Source organism: Mesitornis unicolor, unplaced genomic scaffold (genome assembly GCF_000695765.1).
Source record: "Mesitornis unicolor isolate BGI_N332 unplaced genomic scaffold, ASM69576v1 scaffold1845, whole genome shotgun sequence".
Classification (NCBI taxonomy): domain Eukaryota; kingdom Metazoa; phylum Chordata; class Aves; order Mesitornithiformes; family Mesitornithidae; genus Mesitornis; species Mesitornis unicolor.
In genome coordinates, this window is record NW_010187325.1 from 109,922 (window position 1) to 131,398 (window position 21,477).

A 21,477-nucleotide genomic window follows, 5' to 3' on the forward strand; every position below is an offset into this window, starting at 1 on the left:
ACCACCATTGATTGGCAATGAAAGAGGCCATGGCGCCATGGGCTGATATTCTTGCAGGTTATGTTAGTAACTTTACCAGATCTAATATGTGAAGCCTGCCAAGGTGGAGGCAGTTTTTTGCGCAATGAACTCTGAAAAAACCCACTTAAGTCCGTTTTGTGCTGTAGTGTCTCAAAAAGGGGCTGTCTCAAAGGCACATCATGCAGATAAATGCATGGAAGATTATGAGGTCAAGCTCTAGCAATGAGACCTAGTTTGGTTTTAATTCACTTGTGCTGATGGTGTGATGGCTTGATGTTTTAACTTGAAGGTCTATCATAACTAATAAAAATGGGGCTTGCCACATGAAACTAGTCTTTATTAGGTGAGTTAGGCTATGAGATGTGGTGTTGCCAGAAGGTCTGCAGGTGATAGTCAACACTGGAACAGTAAAGGCTGAGTAATCACAAAAATGAGAAGAGGAGAAATGGAGATTTAGATTATTCCTATTAACATCCACCTATGCACAGAAAAACCTGTCTTTGGTGTAGTGAGAAGCTGACTTCTCCCTGTGAGACTTTGTCAAATTGCAGGATAATGATTCAGGCAGCCAATAATCCATAGTATTTACAAACCCAAGACCGAACAAGTTAGACAACTGGAGAAAACTTAGTGCTTTAACAAGGGATCCAGCAGCGCCTTTGGCTGCAAACAACAAAGCTGAAAGATGGCATTATGCCTGTATATTTAATTTACTTATAATTTCTCTTACTGTTCTGCATTGGAAACAGAGTAAGCTGCACAGTGGTAGGAAGGAACATGCCAGGTGGTTATGGGCTCAGAATTACCATTTTGTATATATTGCCTTCTTACAAATGTAATGTTAATTAAGATTCAGATGCGGCAACTGAAAAATAGTGGTCCACAAGTGCACAAGTTCTTCACAGTAACGAGAACTTCTTGCCCAAAGTAAAAGTGCTACAGTGTTGTGTTCAGTAAGGAAATCTGGGACTCCACTCAGTGAACGCATGCCAAGTGCACTGCTGTTAATTGAGAAGATGTAATTAAAGTACCCACAAGCCACCAGCATGTGGGGACACCTAATGGACATTACGGAAAGCAGCGTGTTATATTGGACTGCTATTCTTGGTGATTTATTTCCCAAAAAAAGCTGTAGCTGAAAGCTGATGCTGGTGAGCCAAACATCGAGAGACATAATCTCAGTCATTAAGTCACAGGAACAAGCTTGACTGATCAATCAGCAAAGCCATGGCTGCTCATGAGCCTTGAGTGACGTGACAGAAAAGCAAAGTAGCTGCTAAACAAGTTTCCAAGCCTAAAGGCCATGTGTACAAAGTCCAGCAGAAGACCCCACACCTTTCTAGTATGAACCAAGGAAGATCTACACAGAGAAGTTGAAGGGGCTGCCAACTCCATTGACTTGCCCATGAGGAAACAATTCCATCCTACTGTGAATGTTCATTATAAAGTGCAACCCTGTGGGCAAGAGCTAGAAGGACATGCCTGCAGGCTGTAACCATTTCTTCTACACCAGCTACTTCTACCTGCACTGGTCAGAGTCATGAGATATTTTCACAGAGAGGTCAGTCTGGAAAGATTGCTCCATTACGACTGAAAATTGGACTTTTGGTGCTCATAAGGAACCACTTCACCCCCCTACAAATATTAGCAGGGCAATATTGCTGGTGAAATAGTCAAGGGCAGCAGGAAAACCATATGACACAGAGAAAACTACCCACAACCACCACCAAGTCCAGGTTGCTGAATTATTAATGTACAGACAGATTTAGCCTGCTAAGAGAAAGGAATAGCTTGCAGTCCTTAACAGTGAGAAATTTAAAACTGATGAAGGGAGTGGGGGTGGGGGGTGGTTTAAGCAAATCATAACCCACTCTGGAACCCTAACGGCTTCCACAGCATATTTGTGAGCTACAGCAGAGGAGACAAACTTAATAAATAACATGAATAACAGAAACTATCACATTTTATTAACATGATATTATCTTAGGGCTCATTTATAACACATATTTGTGCACATGAGTAATATTATCAGCCTGAACTCATTTTTATGAGATGAAATACTTAAGAAGTTTTCGCCTAGCTGAAGCAAACTAACCTATGGCTTTAGACATCAATTTTACCATAAAATCATAGAATACCAGGTTGGAAGGGACCACAAGGATCATCTAGTCCAACCTATCAAGGTAAAAGTATAGTTTAAATTAGATGAGATTTTAATTTTAAGATTATGGGAGCTCCTTTAAACTATAGTTGGTATTCATGAAAAGAGCTTGTGGTTCTTAAACTTACAGATAAGTAAATCTTGATTTGTTCTTTGATTAGAATCTTGTTTCACTCTAAGGAAACCCATTCTGTTGGGGATTTGTATCAATAAGAGAGCTGTGTCCAGGTAAAAACCACAGAGAATTTTTATATTATACCCTTAGGCTGGCGCACACAGAACTGCATTTGTATGTATAAGGGATGCATCTACTCCTGCCACTTGTGAAAGGTTTGCAAAGCTGTTCTATTTAGATTAAAAATAAAAGTAAATAGACTTCTTAGTGCTACATACGTTCAGCGTGGAAGAGCTCATCTACAGAGGAGCCAGAGTGAAAAAAAAAAAGCATTCACAATGGATTGAAGGAAATTGGACAGGAAGGGGATGTAACTGAGTATGAGAATGGCAATTATTTAATTAACACTAGAGTCTGCTTTTCCAAACGGAACTTGGAAGTGTCACTGCTATAGCAGCAGCCATGCAAAACCAAGAATATTTGGAATGGAGCTAAGTGAGAATTAAATCAAGCACCGAAAGAGCTTGCACTGAGTCAACTTGAGTGGATAAGTGGTCACTTCTCTCCCCTTGGTGTTCATACTGCAAATCTGCATTTATTTCATGTGTGCCTTGATCCTGCATACAACAAGCAAAGAACGTGGCCTCCTACCAAGCTGTCTGGGACCGGGAAAAAGTATTTATTAAAAAAAAGGACCATGCCCTAATACTTCATTTTCTTCCTTAGTCATTATTTAAGACTTGATTCAAAATCTAGAAACCTCCTGGTGTTATCATGTCTTTAATATTTCAGATCACGTTCATTATAAATAAGCTTCTTCTCAAATAATGTGATCTAAAAGACAAGCTGTTAAAAATCTTTTTTAAATATAGACTGACAGCATTGGAAACATGCTCAGCTAAAAAACAGCAAAGTTTATGTACAAGATATTATTAAGAGTTCATGATGTTTCACATACACTCTTCATTTATTAGAACCTATGGCCTGAAAGTTGCCATCAGTTCATGTTTAAAAAGCTATTTTTCTTGAGCAGCTTTTTCTAAACTCCCTGTCAGTGACTGTCCATAAGTTAAACAGCACTCTGCCATGTAAGGAAAGTATTCAACAAGATGATTCAACCTCACACAATATTGTTTTGTTAAGAAATACCTGTAAAAACCACTTATTTTCCCTAAAATCACATCAATCTGTTTGGAAACCAACAGAGGCAAATCTGTTTTGCTTTTTTGCAAACACATCTCCTAATTATGAGTCCTAAGGTGTTTGAGGGTTTTTTTCAGTTTAGTCTGGCAAATGTATTCATGTTTAATGAGCCAAACCCAGTCATTTGAAATAGGTTTTTACAGATGTTTCTAAAATATTTCCCCAAAGACAGACCACAAATAGAGTCTCCAAGAGCCAATCACAGACTTAGGTGTTTGGTAAATGGAAATCCATCATCACATGTAATGTTTCTCACCACAAATGGCACAAAAAAAATCTGCCAGAAAAATGCTGCAAGTAGGAGATAATAAAAATATAAAGGATCAGAAAGTACTTTTTGCCTTTTCTGCTGTCCTGTAGGTGTGACACACAATTCCCTGAAGTCCTTTGATGCCTCTTTGATAGGAACCAGATAGCAGAGGAGCTGTTTGCCAGGTAACCAGGCCAGTGGCACAGGGAAACCAGAAACCTGCCGGGTACCAGCTATTGCCCAGTACAACATTAAATGGAAGTGAAGAAAGGGGATAAGTGCAAAGGTGGATGCTGCTCGAGCTGCAGAACATTAAGGCCAGGTCCCATACAAGCACCTGCTCATCTGGATCCTGTCTAATAAGTATTTTATACAAGAAAAAACTTTCCTTCCTGAAAATCCCCAGTAAGTCTGCTCTCTACTATTGACCTCTCCTGGAATTTTTTCCCTCTGTAAGAATAAGAGCTTCATTCTTGGTGTGATTAACACATTTGCATAAAACCATGCATAAAGTTTTAAATTAAAAATAGAAGTAAGTAGTCTTTTTGTTGCTTTATAGGCTTGTAGTGATAGTTGGACCTTTTAGTTTCTCAGTGTTAGAAGTTACATCCCTGAAACACTCTGATACAGACTGATTAGTGTATGGTATAAACCCAACCATAAACCTTTTTTCTTCTCCAGAAGCTATTTTCTCTAGCATCTATTAACTTTCTTGCTTTATTTATTTAAGATTCAGTACTTAAGAGCTTAACTTAGATTTTAAAATTTATGATGCACACACACCCCTTCACCCCCAAGAGTCTGACACTGGGGGTACTGCTTTAGAAATTCAAGATTACATCTAAGACAAGCAGTGAAAAGGAGCAGTAAAAACTCCTGAGCAACTGGAGCTCTCCAGAAACACAGGAGGAAACAGAAAAGCTAAAGCAAGAGTTTGGCAAGCAGAGATAAGAGCAGGCAGATTTTCTTTGGATTACTTCAATCACAGATGTACTAGATTTGTACATTAGCCTGTGACTGCGGCAGAGAAAATCATTTATCAGAATGTGCAGCACAATCATGAATATTGAGCTCCCAGACACAAATGAAGCTATTGAGAGCGAGACATTTCATAAGAGAACTCAGAGGAAAGAGGAAATAGTTGAATAATTTATAACAGATTTTATACTGTTGAGGCAAACGTGCAATTTTGGAGAGCTTGTGAAAATCTTAATTCTGGAGATCAAATTGTATTGGGAATAAGAGACCCAAATCTGAGAGAGGAAGAGAATGTGAAGAATTCCTTATCTTAACTCCAGAAAAAAGAGAGAACATTTCCAAGATTTCAGACCACAAATAAGCCCAAGTGCAGGTTTTGGAAGGAAAAGCAGATAAAGTGGACAAGATTAGAAAAATCTCTCTGGAGGAAGTTTCAGACTGTAAATAGAAGGAATTTGCAAAACCAGTGTGGAGGGCTGAACCAGAACAGACCAAAACCAGTTCTAAGCTCTATCTGTCACTGTTGGAAAAATCTTCCATATTTGCAAGAAAAATAAATCAGAATGTGCTAAAAAGAAGCAAATCGCTACCATGGCATTGTCAAAGAGACATTTGCATCTCATGCCTGCAGTGAGTTTTGACTGATGAGTTGACTTGGCTGGGCAGCTCAATGTGATAGCTGGAGTTACAGGAAACCATCTGAAGAGAAAACATAAAGTGAATATAGATGAGTAACTGCAGATAACGCTGCAGAGAAATTATTCTGGTTGTAGGTTTATATGAGTTTGACATAAGGATAAAGGCAAATCTGGGAAAGATAAGGTTTGTAATTGTTTCAGGGAAAGAGCGTATTGATTCAAGGTCTGAAGGCACGGCAAATGCTCAAGCTCATTATGAGAGCTTATGCTGTAGGACAGAAGCCTACAAAGGTGGAAAATCAATCGTATGATGTCTTTAACGGCATTGGAAAGCTGTCAACAGAATTTAAGATAAGGATGATGAAACTCAACTGTCCTGTCATAAGTGTTCCTAGAAACGTCCCTGCAGTGCTCAGATGCAAATGTCAACAAGTGGAACAAGCACCTGAGTCTGATGTATGCATGCATGACATGGTCAGAAAAACTCTCCTATGGCTGATGCTCCCGTCTGCCAATGCTACAGTATGAGCTGAGACTTTCCAAAAGTAACACCAGATATCGACACCTTATTTGATAAATCACAACAGTCCCTTTAATAATAATGAAGGAACTTCATGCTGTACGCAGTATTTTATTCAGTAATATTAGATTGATGTGAAACTTGGAAAAAAAAAATAACTAACAATACAGCCCATGATGATAATCCAAGAAATCGCAGATCTATGTAGATATTAAGATGTTTGTCCATGCCAGAAATATTCATGTGCTGATTTGGAATGACTACTCCCACTATATGGAAAAGGTACTATTAGAAAATATGACAATGAAATCTTTAACTTTACAAATGCACATAAGCATGTAGAACACTTCAGATATAAAATCCTGGACCTGGCATACCAGACATGCTAATGATAAATAATGAGTCACAGTTTCTGACTTTAAATGCTTTGCAAAAATTAAGCACAATACCTTGAATTCAGACCATCCACAATCTGATGGTTTTATGGGAAAATTTATCAAAACTGTTTAGAGGTTGCTCAAAAAAACCACCTGTGGACATAAATTTAGATTTTCACCTGGGATGCCTAAATTAAAATAGCAGTATATTCAATTCAGAGTCTCAGAAGTAATAGCCATGTTATAGAGACAGGCCCAGACACTGAGCAATGTGCTCCAACAAAGATGCATAAAAAAGGCTGAGTTAGAATTGAAATTCAGGAGTTCTTGGCTAAGTTCTTGTCTTCATATTCCACCTCACAGAGGCAGAAAATACACATCAAACCAGTTATTCAGTTATCTAGAGTATTTTTTTCTGAGTTTAATACTTGGTTAAACAGAGCAGTTTGAGATCTTTCTTTGTTTCTCTTCAGAAGAGGGCTAGCTTGACATCCAGCCAAAAATAATAAATAATTTACATACAATGTAAACCTGATTTATTAATTTAAACCACAGAAAAATTAATTTTGGCACTCAGTTAAAGCAGCTTAACATCACATTAAGGATTTCTTGTTTAATCCTTCACAGGCACTGCAATACAGCATCAGACCACCAGCCCACTAGTCCAGTCCCCACTGCAGGATCTGACCGTGACCAGAGCCTCATTAGGGAGAAGCATAAGAACTTTGTGATGGGGAGATGGGGCAGTCTGGATCCATCCTTGCCCTTGCTTGTGGCAGGTTCAAGACACGAGGTGTGAAATTTCACCTCCTTTCCGCCAGTAATATCTCTGGATATTTTTTAATGCATATATAAGATACGCAACCTCTTTTTTTGTTTACTTTTTTTTTGGTTTGGATTTCTTCCAGTGGCAACTTCCCACTATAAAAAATTGCTTCTGTAGTTTCACAATTTTCAATTCTTAATTATGATAGCCTTTTTCATAACAAAAGAAAAAAAAGAATCCAACTTCTTTCTTTTGGTTTCGGATTCTTTTCTCAATTTCCCTCTTACTTATCTCTTTCCTAAATGAAAAATCTCAGTCCTCTCAATTCCTTTTAATACCCAAATGTTTCATCTCATTCAGCTCTATCATACTCCTTGAGCTCTGATATCTCTTTTTTGCAATAAAATGGTCAGTTCTGAACAGTATTAACATAAGCTTCACCAAGTGATTTATGTAAAAGGCTTTATAAAAACCTTTGTGTTGTTTACTATCCTATTCTTTATGAATTCTCACATTCTGTCAACCTCGTATTACAAATATTCATGGACCAGTCGACTTCATTGTACCTTCTACAAGGATGCCATGTTCCTGCCTATTAAAGATATAACAGTTGTGACATTTATTTTGTTTTTCTTGTGACATAGATTTTATTATTCAGATACATTAGACACATTCAAAATAGCAAGGTTCAGCTGAAATACTCCCCAGAGAACAGAAAATTAGCTGTCAGCAAGGGACCTTATCAAGACCAGAAGCAAATGAAATTACCAAGGCAGGGTAGGGAGTATGTGGGAAGAAAGAAAGAACAAAGCAAGAAAATATTTAAATTTAAAAAGTGAAGCTCGAATTATTTCTTAAACTCTATCTTTACTTTTCCAATAAAGCACTATGCAGATTGCAAATCTGGATTCCCTCTCAACATATATGCAAGTATATTTCATTTTTAGATCACTATTTCATGTCTATTCCAGTTTAAGAACAGGCATATCTAGTCATCATCACCTCTTAGCTCTTGGAGGTCTCCATAACATGGGTTGAGGAATATGCATTCAAAACACTGTTCGAATATAGATATATATGCCAAGGACACTTCTATTTCTGGTTGTTGCTTTTGCTAGCAATCCTATTGGAGGAAACAAGCATTGATAAAATTAATCTTATGTAATGTGATATCAAAAAATTAAGAAATTGTGCAATCTTATTTATACAGTGGTTAGTGGTTAATGTTTTATGTTCGACTGTTGAGTTTAATTAAAACAGTAACAAATTTCTAACTGAGACTCTTCCTGAGATGTTTGTAAAGATATTATGACAAACCCTCTGTGGCTTCAAGGCAAATGCACACAAGTTTAACTTTATGCACGTGAAGAGTCACACTAAAGACAAATGGATCACTCTCAATTTTAAGTTAAGCACAACAATACCTCCCTGCAGAATTGGGTCAACATGTGAAACTCCCATTGAGTTTAAAAAACATACATTGACAGTCCTGAATAACAGTATTAGCCTGTCAATTTGTACTGAAAACAAACAAAAACTCCTAGCAAATGCACTAAAGAGGGCTTATAAATATTAATTTGACATTTCTAGCAACACAACTAATAAAAGCTATGAAGTCAAGTATTTATAATAATGGGAGATGCTTTTGTGTTCTGTATCTTACACATCGTGGGTTTTGGTTTGTGGTTTTCCATTGTTTATATTTCCAGTCCAATTTGCTCTCCAAAATATGCTGCATCTTACTGGAAATCTAAGCATGAATTTCAAATTTTTTTCCACTTCAAAAAGGTAAGTGAGAGAAGTGGATAGGGGATCTGTCTGTTTACTTGCCATTTGAAATGCAGATAGAAGTCATGCATTTGCAGATAAAAAGAGTCCCTCCTTATGATATCAAGTAGCTGTGGTTAATTGTGATGCATCATGAAGCATATTCATTGTCAAGAAACAGACACATTAATCTTGGGAAATGTCAACAGGCAGATCAAGACACACTGGTCAATAAAACCCAAATGGCTTTGTCACTCCAGAGATTAAAAAAAAAAAGACTACTTAACATTAAAAAAGCAAGAGGACTGAGAGCTCAGTTTTAATACCATTTTCCTTTAATTTCAAAATTTAGATTCTTTCCCTCTGACTTCAGTCAGAATTCATGTACTCTATTCCCATATCAGTTTCAGATATTTTTCCTCCTAATTTATTTGCTCAAAAAACCTAATCAAGGCCTCTCTCCTTCTTTAACATCCCTTTTAAAACCAACTCTTTCTGAAAGTCTGCTCTGTTTAGAAATAGGACATATGGACATTCAACCTCAGACTTTCTAGGATCAGCACCTTTATGAGACATCTTCAGCTTCAGTACCTACCAGTATATGGTTGGACAAATGTTTTGACTACACCAAGAAGCTGGGTGTCTACTGCAAGATTCTCATGAACAGATTCATCTATGGTTATACATTGATTATATTATTCTATAAAGAATATAAAGAGATTCTGGTAGTGCAATAAACCTTTTAAGGTTCTATCTGCCTCACCCTCGTGCTCTTCTGCTTGCCTGGGACAACTACAGACCTTATGAAAATAATCTTATTTTTCAAACTGCACAGAATGCCCCCAGTGCTCAGGTCCTATTCTCCCACATCTGGAGGGCAAGTATATCAAGGGATTTGTGAAAACCACCTCTGCAAGAGATTACTCATAAGTCATTTGCTGTAACCAGTTAAGCCACAAATTCATCACTGCTGTGCAAACCCCATTTTTTACTTCTATCTGGCTCAGGTCCAACAGAAGCCATGGCAAATAGTAGCCAAACTGTCCTGGTTTTGGTTTCAGCTGGGATAAAGCCAATTTTCTTCCTAATAGCTGGCATAATGCTGTGATTTTGACTTAATATGAGAATAATGTTGATAACACACTGATGTTTTAGTTGCTGATAAGTAGGGCTTACAGTAATCAAGGGCTTTTCAGCTTCCCATGTTCTGCCAGCAATGAAGTGCACAAGAAGCCGGACAGCTGATCCAAACTGGCCAAAGGGATATTTCATACCATATAAAGTCATGCTTAGTATATAAACTGGGGAAAGTTGGCTGGGAGGTGGTGATTGCTGCTTGGGACTGGCAGGGTGTGAGCAAGAGGGTGGTGAGCAATCGCACTGTGTATCACTCATTTTGTATATTCTGTTGTTGCTATTATTTATTTTTATTGTTATTATTATTTATTCTTTGTTGTCCTATTAAACTGTCTTTATCTCTACCCACAATTTTTTTCCCTTTTGTTCTGATTCTCCTCCCCATCCCACCAAGAGCAAGGGGAGCGAGCAAGTGGCTGTGTGATGCTAGGTTGTCAGATGGGGTTAAACCATGACACAAATACTTATATAGTTTACCATTAGGTGATGCCCAACTTGCTAGTTTCTGAGAGACGTGGTCCTGTCCTGGTTATATCACCAATATTATGAAGCTGAAATTAACAGAGTTGTAGTGCTGGTTGGGGCAGAGGAGGAAAGGTGACAGAGTGGCACAAGTTTGAGACGGTTCCTCATCTGTGCCTACAGTAAAGCAAAGTTTATTTCAGTGTCCCTCAGATCATGGACCAGGGTCCTGTTGAGATAGGTGACTCACAAAGAACATCCCTGTTTGAAATGGAAAACATCTGAGGCTCCCAGGCAGCCAGGGAATACAAGAAACACCAGTCAGCATGAAAAGGATCTGCCTTGGCACACTATGAACTTGTCAAGGTTTCTGTAAGGCATCACAGGAAAAAGGGGCTTCTAAAATGACTTGAAAGTTGCTTTGTTGCTGTTTCAGAGAGCTCCTTCCAAACGTGAGGGTAAGCATGGGAAAGGTGGTGATTTGAAGATGTAAAAACAAGAGGAAAAGAGCAGGAGCTGGCATCATCAGCCCATCAAAGATGGAAGCTGACATTTAAAAATGAACAAGAGGATGACAAGCCATGTGAGGATGAGACAAGAAGGTTGTTCAAAATGAAACAAGATTATGTTGTATAAACAGAGACAGAGGGACTGATAGAAGGATGCAGGAAGGAGGTGATATTGTCAATGTACTTGGGTAGGAAAATGCCTCTGCATGTGAATTTTGAATTCATTTAAATGGGAGAAAGCTGGAGAAAAGAATCTTGTAGTACATGAGATGCCAGGTGATAAGAGCCTGGATAAGACTTTTAGCTATGTTGCAGTTACAAAAAGACCACATAATAAAAAGAAGGTATGCATAAGGGCTTGTAAGATCCAACTAAACCTAATATGGGAAAGATCACTTTCATGACTTTGCCCTCAAAAAGAGACCAAAAGAGACAGCAGCAGAAAATATTTACAATAGCCATGTGTTGGTAGTGGCATGAATAGATACCTAGATGTCAGTGAGACCTGTCAGAAAAGCAACCTCAGACCACTGTTTGGACAAAATAAAAAATGCCTGGAGTAGGCTGGCAAGTCTGTGACCCATCCACATAGAGATGATGTCCACAAATTTGTATTTGTGGATAACAATGCCGAGAAAAGGAGTAAAGATCAAGAGTAGGTATGGCGTCCTCATAGAAAGCTGGAAGAGGCTGACACAATATGATTAAAAATGTGACAAAAAGTGACAAGACCACAAAATGTGATTCAAAAGAAGTGAGAGTCAGTAAAGAGAAAGAACATCCTGGCAAAAGGGTAAGGTCAGTGGCACCAAGAGCAGCCGAAGGTCAATGAGGGTAGAGGCACATACAGAGATCTGGCTTGGAAAGAGCCATGGCAGACTTTGTTGAAGGCAGGTAAGGAGTGCCAGTTCGACTGAAGAAAGTCTAAATCAGAATCAGAAGAGAAAGATTTATTTTAAGACAAAATCTCTCACTTCATCTGTTCTGTATTCTTTCATATTTTTGGCTTCATGCACTTACCATTTCCTACTTATATAACTCCTAGGAAGGGTACGGATAGAGAAGAATTATTAGGATTTCGGTCTTATGGATGGATAAATGCTACCAAACTGCAGCCAAAGCAGCCAGCCAGAAGCACTGCCCTTCCCCTCCAGGGCACCCAACCACCAGGACAAGGCCTATCTTCATAGAGCCAGGGTTTGAGAGCTTGCTTAAGTCACTGGGTCTGCACTACAAAGTCAAGGCGAAGCAAGCTGGCAATGTTTTCTGCTCATGCAATAGCAACTCTTCATTTCAACTATGGAATATTGTCTCCTGGTTCAATCTGCAAGGTGTCGTTCAAAAACAGAGGCTGTCGCAGCTGCAGTGCTGCTTCTCTGTGCTGCGTTGCCTCAGTGGATAAAGACTTCATTTTCTAGAGCTGTGGAAATGACACCTTTTAGAAGAAGCCAGCTTTTGAAAATTCGTAATAAAACCAAAATTGGCTTTAATAGCTAAATATTTGTGCTCTTACCTAACTTAATTTGTAAGATTATTCTTCTATTTCTCTATTACTTCCACTTCCTTAATGGATTCCTCTAATGTTGATAGGCTTTCTTTTAATTGAATATACTACAGATCACAGTTTCAGCAAATTATTTAGTGAGAAAGGAGAGAAACCTTTACCTTTCTCACCAAATGAACAGAGCTTCAGTTAGTGAAATCACCAACACACCCTTAATGGGTGTATTTCCCATTAACAATCATTTAAATGAATAGAGCTGCAAGCTCTGGACCAGTTAATGATGGATGCTAATTAGCAACAGTTGAACAGAACAAGCTATCTTAACTAAACAAACAAATCTCTGCACTGAAAAACCTATCAAGCTCCCACTTATAATGAGGTTAATTTAAACCCACTGTTGAACAAAACCAGGCTTCCAGCTTGAAGGAGATGCTCATCTTTCTCCTCCTAACTGCAGAAGGGGAAATCAGTTCTGATTTTCCAAAATCAGATTTAAAAGATCCAGTTGTAGAACAACTGCATGGGCTCCGTTCTTCTCTCCCTGCGCAGTAGCAAAAGTCTATGCTATGGATATACTCACCACAGAAGAGTGGATGCATGCTCTGCTTCATGTCACAGAAACTTGAATCCTTGGTAAACATTGCAGCGCCAGGGGTAGTGTTTCACCCAGAGCATCTGCTCTTGTTCTGCAGCTTTCAGCTACGCTACATCACTTTTCACCGAAGTCTCAGTTTAAGAAACCTCAAGTGCTCTATTGGACATAATATTACAAAATTAGGTGCATGTTCCCCACCATTTTCATTTCTCTCTTAAAACACGATCATTTTCTCTAACACTTTGCTCATTTTATTCCATTTTTCACTCCATCTCAGCCTCACCCAGCAAGCTTCTGCAAAAGTTCATGGGCAGCTGTCAGTGCCTGGTGCGGGTTCACTTCAGGCTTTTTTCTTCAGCTTCTTCATCTTTGTTCTCCTACTTTTTCCTTTTCACAGCTCTGTACCACTGGTTTTACAGTCAGCTCCGAAACCCAGTACACAGCACAAATGAGGCTGCATCCCTGACTTGGTGTAACAGCTTTTAGAGTGACAAGGTCAGTGATGCCACCAAGGCCTATTTCCAGGCGCGATGCTTGGCCTCACAGCTGACACTTTGTAAAATATTCCACTGATGGCACATGGAAAAGACTAAAACTCAGTTCCCTCTCTCAAAGCGTTCCCAGCTCAGCAGGACCACTAAGACAAAAAGATACTGGCATTACAGTTGTCACATATGACTCAACATACAAAAAAAATTGGGACTCTGAATAAGAAGGGTTACTGGCTGAATTTTTTCCCCAAGACAATTTTTCTGAGTATAGTCATGCCTTTTAAAGGGACATTGATCCATTCTCCCCAGCAGAGACCATTAGGATTAATGGTTAATGCAGAATGCAGCAGACCTCCAGTGAGAAGATTTTCCCTATTTGTCGGATTGATATCAGCTACCCGTTTCTTGGCATTAGTCCATTTGTTCAGAGGAAGGAAGGATGGGCTGTTTGGCTTTATAGGATTTGCAAAGATGAGTGGGGAAGGTAGGAGCTTCCTAATACTCTCTGAAAAGACCACACAGCTGTGAAGCAATATGGAGCATCACCTCATTAATGTTAAATCTAAATCATTTTTGGACTCTCCACTGACAGTTTGCCATGCTAAAAGCAAACATAGCTCAACTGAAGTGAGCAATATTGTGCTTGTTCACAGCTGTATTCAGAACCAGCAATTGCCTCTCACAGCAAGATGAAGTTAATGTCAGATGTTACTAATACAACCGAAAATAAAGTTCTAGAATGAAAACAATAACATCACATTTGGGAAAATCTATAGAAGATGTAAGAAGCCAGGGTCTCGGATGTTGGCAATAAACAGAAGTGAGTTTGCATCAGTTGAGAGTCTCCAGTTCAGAGGCTCAAGTTGAAAAACTAAATTCAAAACTGATAACTTAGAAGAGGAATGAAGATCAAATAAGGAATGTAAATCAAAGGTTAATACATCTTGCCAGAGGTTACTCCTGTATTAAAGAAGCTCTCAAAACATTTAAACAACTTTGAAAGAAGCCTTTGAAGTACCTGAACATGACTTTCAGCTTTTGTAACAGCTCACTTTGTACCTATTCAGGGTCCTGCACAATTGAGTGTGTTTGATACTGGAGGCAGGGAATTGGAAAAGCTGTATTTCCACTTGATGACAGCAAATAGGGACTGACAACAAAAAGCCTTTTTAAATAGGAAAAAAAAAGAAAGAAATAAAGTGCTGGGATGACTGCTTGTGAAATTCATACCTAAGATCAGTTAGAATTAAGTGATACATTTTGTCAGAAAATGAAATATATACTTTTCTATATGCATAAATTGTTAGTTTTCCCCCAGACATTCCTAGATAGATTACAGAAGCAGTTTTTAGGCTAATAAATATGAAATCTTCTCAATACCAGTGAGTTTTGCTTCCCTGTGCTCCTGAGAATATCAAGGAGAACTGCCTAATTCACATTTTCTAAGCAGAAGATAAAGCTAATTATTTTTAAGTGGAACAATAATTGCCATCAGAAATTAATTCCAGCAGTAGACAAAATCCCAGACACCAGTTTATAAAAGAGAGATGTTTCTGTCTTCTATTTATTTGCGAATAATCTAGTCATTTGATCAACATGAGGACTAACCAGAGGTTTGCTTGCTTACAAATGCCTAGCAAAACTGGTGGACAATTTTCTCACAGATAAAAAACTCCAAGTGCTTCTGAGGAAGGCTGAATAGAGAAGAAACCATGAGGAGAAAGAAAAACTAACACTGGTGGAAAGAACAGTGGGGGGCAAGCAAGGGGAGGAGAGTTCAGACATTACAGGTCAGAAATGGGTTGGTAGGAGACCAGAGTGCAGACACTGGGCAAAGCACCTCCTGCTCCTGGAAGGTCTCCAAGGAGCTGGTGGGTGGTGCCCCATAGCTTTCTGACATGGAGATAGTGAAGAAGGAGTCCACATGGTCACTCAGGTCTCCCTATCCAGTGCCATCAGACCACACAAAGTACTCTGAAGACTGCAGATGCTTACAAGGTCATACTGGCAGGACTTAAACCAGTACTCAACTGCTATTTGGGCACTGCCATTGCAATTTTGGCTTCTTTTCTCATCATTCCCCCAACCATGTTTGTGTATTCACCTGTGTCCAACTTAAAACTAATACAAGCTCCATCTCTTCACTGAACAGACTGCAACCTCACCTGTTGACCACAAGAAAAAGCCCTTATTTGGAGCCCTCTTCTGCAACACTGTCATTTTCCTTGGACCTCAATATACTTCAGATTTCTAGATGAGAGTTTCACTGTCAGCCTCTGACATATCTGGATATTACTGAAACCACAGGAGGCTCCAAAATCCACTGTCAAGGATGAAGCTACCTTCTGACTGACTTGCATTTTGCTGGCACCTGTTGTTGACACATAAAAACAAGCGCAGTTTAAACTTCCCCTAGTTGTTCTCTCTATTTCCAAACCATTTGAGGACCATTACAAATTTTTAGTACTCTCTTTTTCCAGAGTATTTCCTTTGCTTGATTTGTTCCTGATACAGTTTAGTAACAAAAGCTTGCAGTCTGACTCTCAGCAGCACTACCCAAATGACTGCAGTACACAGAAAATGATTTAAATTCTGTCTCTGGCCCAAGCCCACACACTTATCAGGGAGGGCTTAGGACCTCCTTCGGGAAGGACATAAAGAAGCTTTAAGAAAGAAACAAATCACTATAGCAACACTCTGCAAATGAGAATTTCTATTTTGTGGTAAGAAGGAAAGCAGAAGGCATTATTGAAAAAATACAGGTTTCAAGCCTGTGAGCTTGTGTATTTTAAACACAGGAATGGTTCCACCTGGGAATACTCACATCGTCAGCATTCACTACAGATTTCTGGTTTCTGAGCGTTGCCTTCTACATTGCATTCCTGTTTCCAAACCTTTTATTTGCACTCATAAGGACAAGCACCCTACCTATTTTTTGTACAAAACTTAATGGCCTTTTGCTATTTTGTCTGACTACAGCAACTGGAATTTACAAAAAAACTCAAAACATTGTAAAGCTAAACACTCCATGCTCCCTTTTAAGCAGGATTAGTGTCCAGTTTGCTCAGGTATTTTGGTCACATTGTCTTCGCATTTCTCTGCTGGTATCTGCTGTGGATTTAAAGCCACTTGCAGAGCTGCAGGGGTGTAAGAGGTCTCCAAGGACACACACAGCTGCTTGCAGTCAGCTGCACACATTCTTGTTCAGGGAGGTACGAAACGGAGCTGGACGCTCAGCCACCTGTTATGACATGTTTTAATGACTAAGGTTGACTGCATTGTCTATAGAAACAGAAAATCTTAGTTATGGATTATTATCAGAATAATAATTAATCAATAAATAAATAATTAAATAAATAATAAATAATAAACCCTAGAGTTTAGCAGATTACATTTTATTGCTACTCTAGGTAGACCTGATAGAGCTCATTCATCATGGATGAAAGTGATAAGCAATGGGGAAGTGTGAGAAGTTAAGTCTGAGATCAAGCTTTGGGGTAACTGGAACTTCATTCTCTCAACTACAAAAAGTCTCTGTGGACAAACCATGGAGTATTTTGTTGTCTCAGTTTCCCATATGTAAAACGGTGACTCTAACACTTTGCACCAGCACACTGTGCATACTTGAGCCTTAATACGGACAGAACTGTGAGATCCATACCACAGGAAAATCTCCTTCACGAAGTTATAGATGCAAGGCTATACTCATTTCCAGTGCCCAGATAAACATCAAGGACAATTTCCATGCTGCCTCTGACTGCTCTCAGAATATAACTTAAGATAAAAACTCGGAGTTATTGAAACTCAGAGAATAGTGCTAAATTTTGAGTGTGAGTCAGCCCAATTGATTTCCAGACTGATCGACATTCATGCATAATTAAAGCTGGTTTTGTTCAAGCAGTTGATACGTTTACCAATTATCAGTATTATAGGAGTAAGAATCACTTCTACTGGAAAACACCTCCTGAGTCACACAAGCAATTCATCTTTGGGTACAGACATCCTGAGAGACAGACAGGCACCTTGCGCAAGAACCTCATCCCGTGAGTCATCTTACAGTGCCCCTCACTTTGCTGCTTTACAACAAACATCCCTACTGGTATGGTAGTGGGAGCTTCTTCCCAGAAATCCAGGAAAAAAAATCTACTTACAACTGGTTTTCTATAATGTGACCTCAAAAGTGCCAATGCAAAATGAAAACACATTTTTAGTACTCTTCTCGATGAGTACATCAATATGGTTTTTATCTCTTTGACTGAACAAGTGACTATTCTGTGATATAAAAATTTACACGTCATTTCAGTAAATAGTAGATTTATAAGAAGTTTCCAGGCTGTAAGCACATTCCAACCCTTAAAGTCTCATGCCTTGTAAAAAACAGACAAGCTCACAGACAAAGGCATTGAATTGTTTTCTACCAAAAATAAAGATTTAAGACCCTCTACTATTCCACAGTTCTTTTCCAGACTCATTTTGTTCATGCCATTACAGAAGAGCAACTGCTCAATGAAAGCTTCACTCGTAACTGCAGGCAGGAGGTATGGAAAAGCAATCACTGAATGCCGTGAGTGATTAAAATCATATTATCCAGAATATGTTTCAGAGTTAGTTTTGTCTCTGTTTAGCATCCTATTTTTAATACAGTTAGAAAGTAAATTAAGCCACTTACAGTGAACCAAAACTTCCCTTGTTTCCATGGAAATGTTTAGAAGACTGATCTGAAGTTAACCAGACTGGTAAATAACAAATGCTTGTTACCAGCCAGCTTAATCCCCACGGCTGCCTCTCGTGCACACCATCACACCCAGGAACCTTTCATGCTGCAAAGCACTCCTTCATGACAGCTGATTGCTAATCCAGGGCACAGGCTGAGCGAGATCCTCTCAAATATGGGTCACACGGACGGGGGCAGGGGGAGCCACCAAGCCTGCACACTCATTATCTAAAAATTTTGTGTCAACAGTAGTCCCTTTTAATGTTCTACAACTGAAAGGATGACCTGGTGTCTTTTTACTATACAGTTACTCTCTGCCATTCCCAGTTTTCACCTAACTTCAGCAGTTTTACACTGGTGTAATGCTTGCATCCAGTGAAATGACTTTGCTTTATCCCAGAGCAAGCGAGATCAGAATGAGCTCGTTTGTACTTCATTTATGGAGAGATATGATGGATCGCTATTCAAATATTAATACTGATGTTTGCTACAGAAATACCAGATATAATAAATCAGTAATGCAGACCAAGAGTCTTGTCCATAGGTCTGGTTGCAGGGGAAGGGTGAAGGTGTCTTCAGAGATTTTGTAAGAAAAAGGAAGTTCTGTGAATATTGCTACAAAGCAACAAATAAAACTCAGTCACTTGTGCCCGTATGAAACTGTGAACATCATGCACATATCATTTTTTTTGTTCCATTCAAGGCAGAAACCTGGGAAAACATAAAATGAGAGGCAAGTTCTGCTTGCCCAAAGTTTGAGTGCAAGCCGACCTAACAGCGTGCTGCTACTCAAAGGAGTGAACCCACTCCTCCATCCCACCTGTCCCTATGCTTCCTTGCCCTAGACACCTCTTCCAGCTTCATTCCTTGCACCAGCTTTCATGCTTGTCAGGCATTTTTCTGAGTTAATTCAACTCATTAATTTGGCAGATTATTACACCCATTGGTGGGGGGAGTTACTTTTCTTATGCCTAAAAATTCCTGCAGAGCTAACTGCAGCAAACAAAGACTGAAAAAACACAAGTTGCAGCTCTACCCAGCACTGGAGCCACTCCAATTTCTTTCAAGTACTTTTAACAAGTGGGAAATGTCTCTCTGTTGCAAGTGCCTTTAGTGGTTGAGTTAGGTCTGGAATTAACTTGATTGAATGGACTGTGTGTGACATTCAATGTGTCTTGTACTCCTAAGTCCCTTAGGTGCTGTAGGAAACACATGTTTCAGTTTAGGAAAATACAAGATTGATATGTGATATTTCTACCAATGCATTGCTTGACACTATCATTTTTTATTCAGTATAGCAGACCTTTATCTCAGAAGGCCAACAAAGAAGTAGTATAGAATATATGATTATTCACTTATGTAACTAAAAAGCTACCTTTCTGTACATACAGAAAAATATATCCTTCATGTAAAAGACTGAAAAACCCAAAACATCATGAACAGCAACTGTTTTTCCAGTTATCTTGTGCCCAGCTCAGTCAGAACTAGCATCCACAATATTTATTTCACGGAACGATAGGGAAAAGTAGCAGCAAAAGATCTCAGTTAAGCTGTGGATGAGGTGTCAATCCATTACCCTGCTGCAGCAGTGTATACAGCTCCCAAGAAAAATAAGATCCAGTAAATAGTGGACAACTCGGGGGAGGGGAAATCTGGAGAATAAACATTTGTGTGTACAAGCCCCGGAAGCAGGTAAAAATCTTAAGCTCTGAGCTGGAGGGATTCAAGTCAATGTGAACATATCTGGAGAGAATGGCTTATCAAATGTTTTCAGGAGGAAAAAAATGCAGTATCTGAAAGTGAATCATACCAGCAATTCAGATATTTCTGCTGTGCCACATGAGGTGAAGCCTTTTAACATTTTTTAAGCTAGAAAACAACAGCAAAGCTTGAGCTATCTTTTCCTGTGACTTGAGTCAGAGCAGAGCCCAGCCCTGACAGCAGCTGCACAAGAAACAGCTGGCAAAGGCCGAAGATGCCTGAACTGTCTCATCTCCTCAGATTATCAGTGTCTTAAATCTTCTGTTGGAAATGAAAACATAAATAACAGAAACCAAATGTAATTTCTTTCCTGGTCAAAGTCTTCTGAACAGCACAAACAGGAGAAATGCTCATCTTCCTAGCATACTGTATCTGATACTCTATGCAGAATAAAAGACTGTTTCTATTAAAATACTTGTCAAAAAAAAAAATCCCAAAAACCCCAAAACCTAAAAGATGAAGGGCAAAAAAAAAAATTAAAAATTATATTCTAAAATTTAATAAATAAAAAAATATTTAAATATATGTCTCTGATGTTAATTCCAGGAAAATAGAGGTACAGAGTGGATCAGAAACCTTCAATAAAACCAAAAGTTTTCCTTGAAGCACGTAGAACAATCTGAAGTCTGACTTACTATTTTCTGAAGATCTTTAAAGCAAGTTACCCTGCAAGAACAGACTGAAAGAATCAGACTTGTTCAGCCTCTTAAAAAAAAGGCTGAATGGGGCTTTCCTTGCTGCCTTCAACAACTTCGTTGGAGGGATGGATCAAGACTCTTCTCAGATGCGCACAGTGGAAGCACAGCAGGCAACATGGGAAATGCCTACTCAATGTAGGGGCAAAAATCACCATGATGATGGTCAAATATTCACAGAATCACTAAGGTTGAAAGAGACCTCTAAGATCATCAAATCCAACCATCAAAATAACACCACCATGCCCACTAAACCATGTCCTGAAGTGCCACATCCATACACCAGAGCCCTTTGAAAGTTTTTTTCAAACTAAACTGCTGTGTGGTTCTGTCTCATTGAAGTGGGCAGAGAAAACCATCTCCTCTTCTTCCCACCAGTTTCCAGGACAGTATGCATGTTTGGAAATCACCTGTGTTTTACAACAATTTTCTAAGAAGAGATGCGTGATAAAATGTTCCCAGTTTGTCACAACTCCTTCTCCTGAAAAGAAGGGAGATTGCATCACAGTACTCTGAAGCTAATCATACAAAGCTGAAATTCTGTATTCAGAGTACATCTGAGAGACGACTGGACTGGCACCATTAGCACCGTGGCTCCCAGTGGAGAAAAATACTCCAGTCACTGACACAGTCAAGACTCTACCTCCTTCCCTATACATTAATGATCAAAGTCAAGTCCAACTCTGAAAAGCTCATTAGAAGCTAGGAAACTAGGTGACACAAGTAAGTTGAATGCAGTCTGGGGCACTGCTTTTACTATAAGTCTTGCTGCACAGAATTTCATCACTAACTTGCCTCCCTGAAAATGCAGTT

General features: G+C 39.0%; 1 long non-coding RNA gene across 1 annotated transcript in view; it reads right to left on the bottom strand.

Moving 5' to 3' along the window:
- LOC104541343 overlaps nt 1-18,304 on the bottom strand; it is a gene marked incomplete at its 3' end in the record, with an annotated part of 56,506 nt that extends 38,202 nt beyond the window's left edge. The window contains exon 1 of the long non-coding RNA XR_728140.1: nt 18,164-18,304. This is a non-coding gene — a long non-coding RNA (uncharacterized LOC104541343). The remainder of the gene's footprint in view (nt 1-18,163) is intronic.
- Between the last annotated feature and the right edge of the window lie 3,173 nt (nt 18,305-21,477).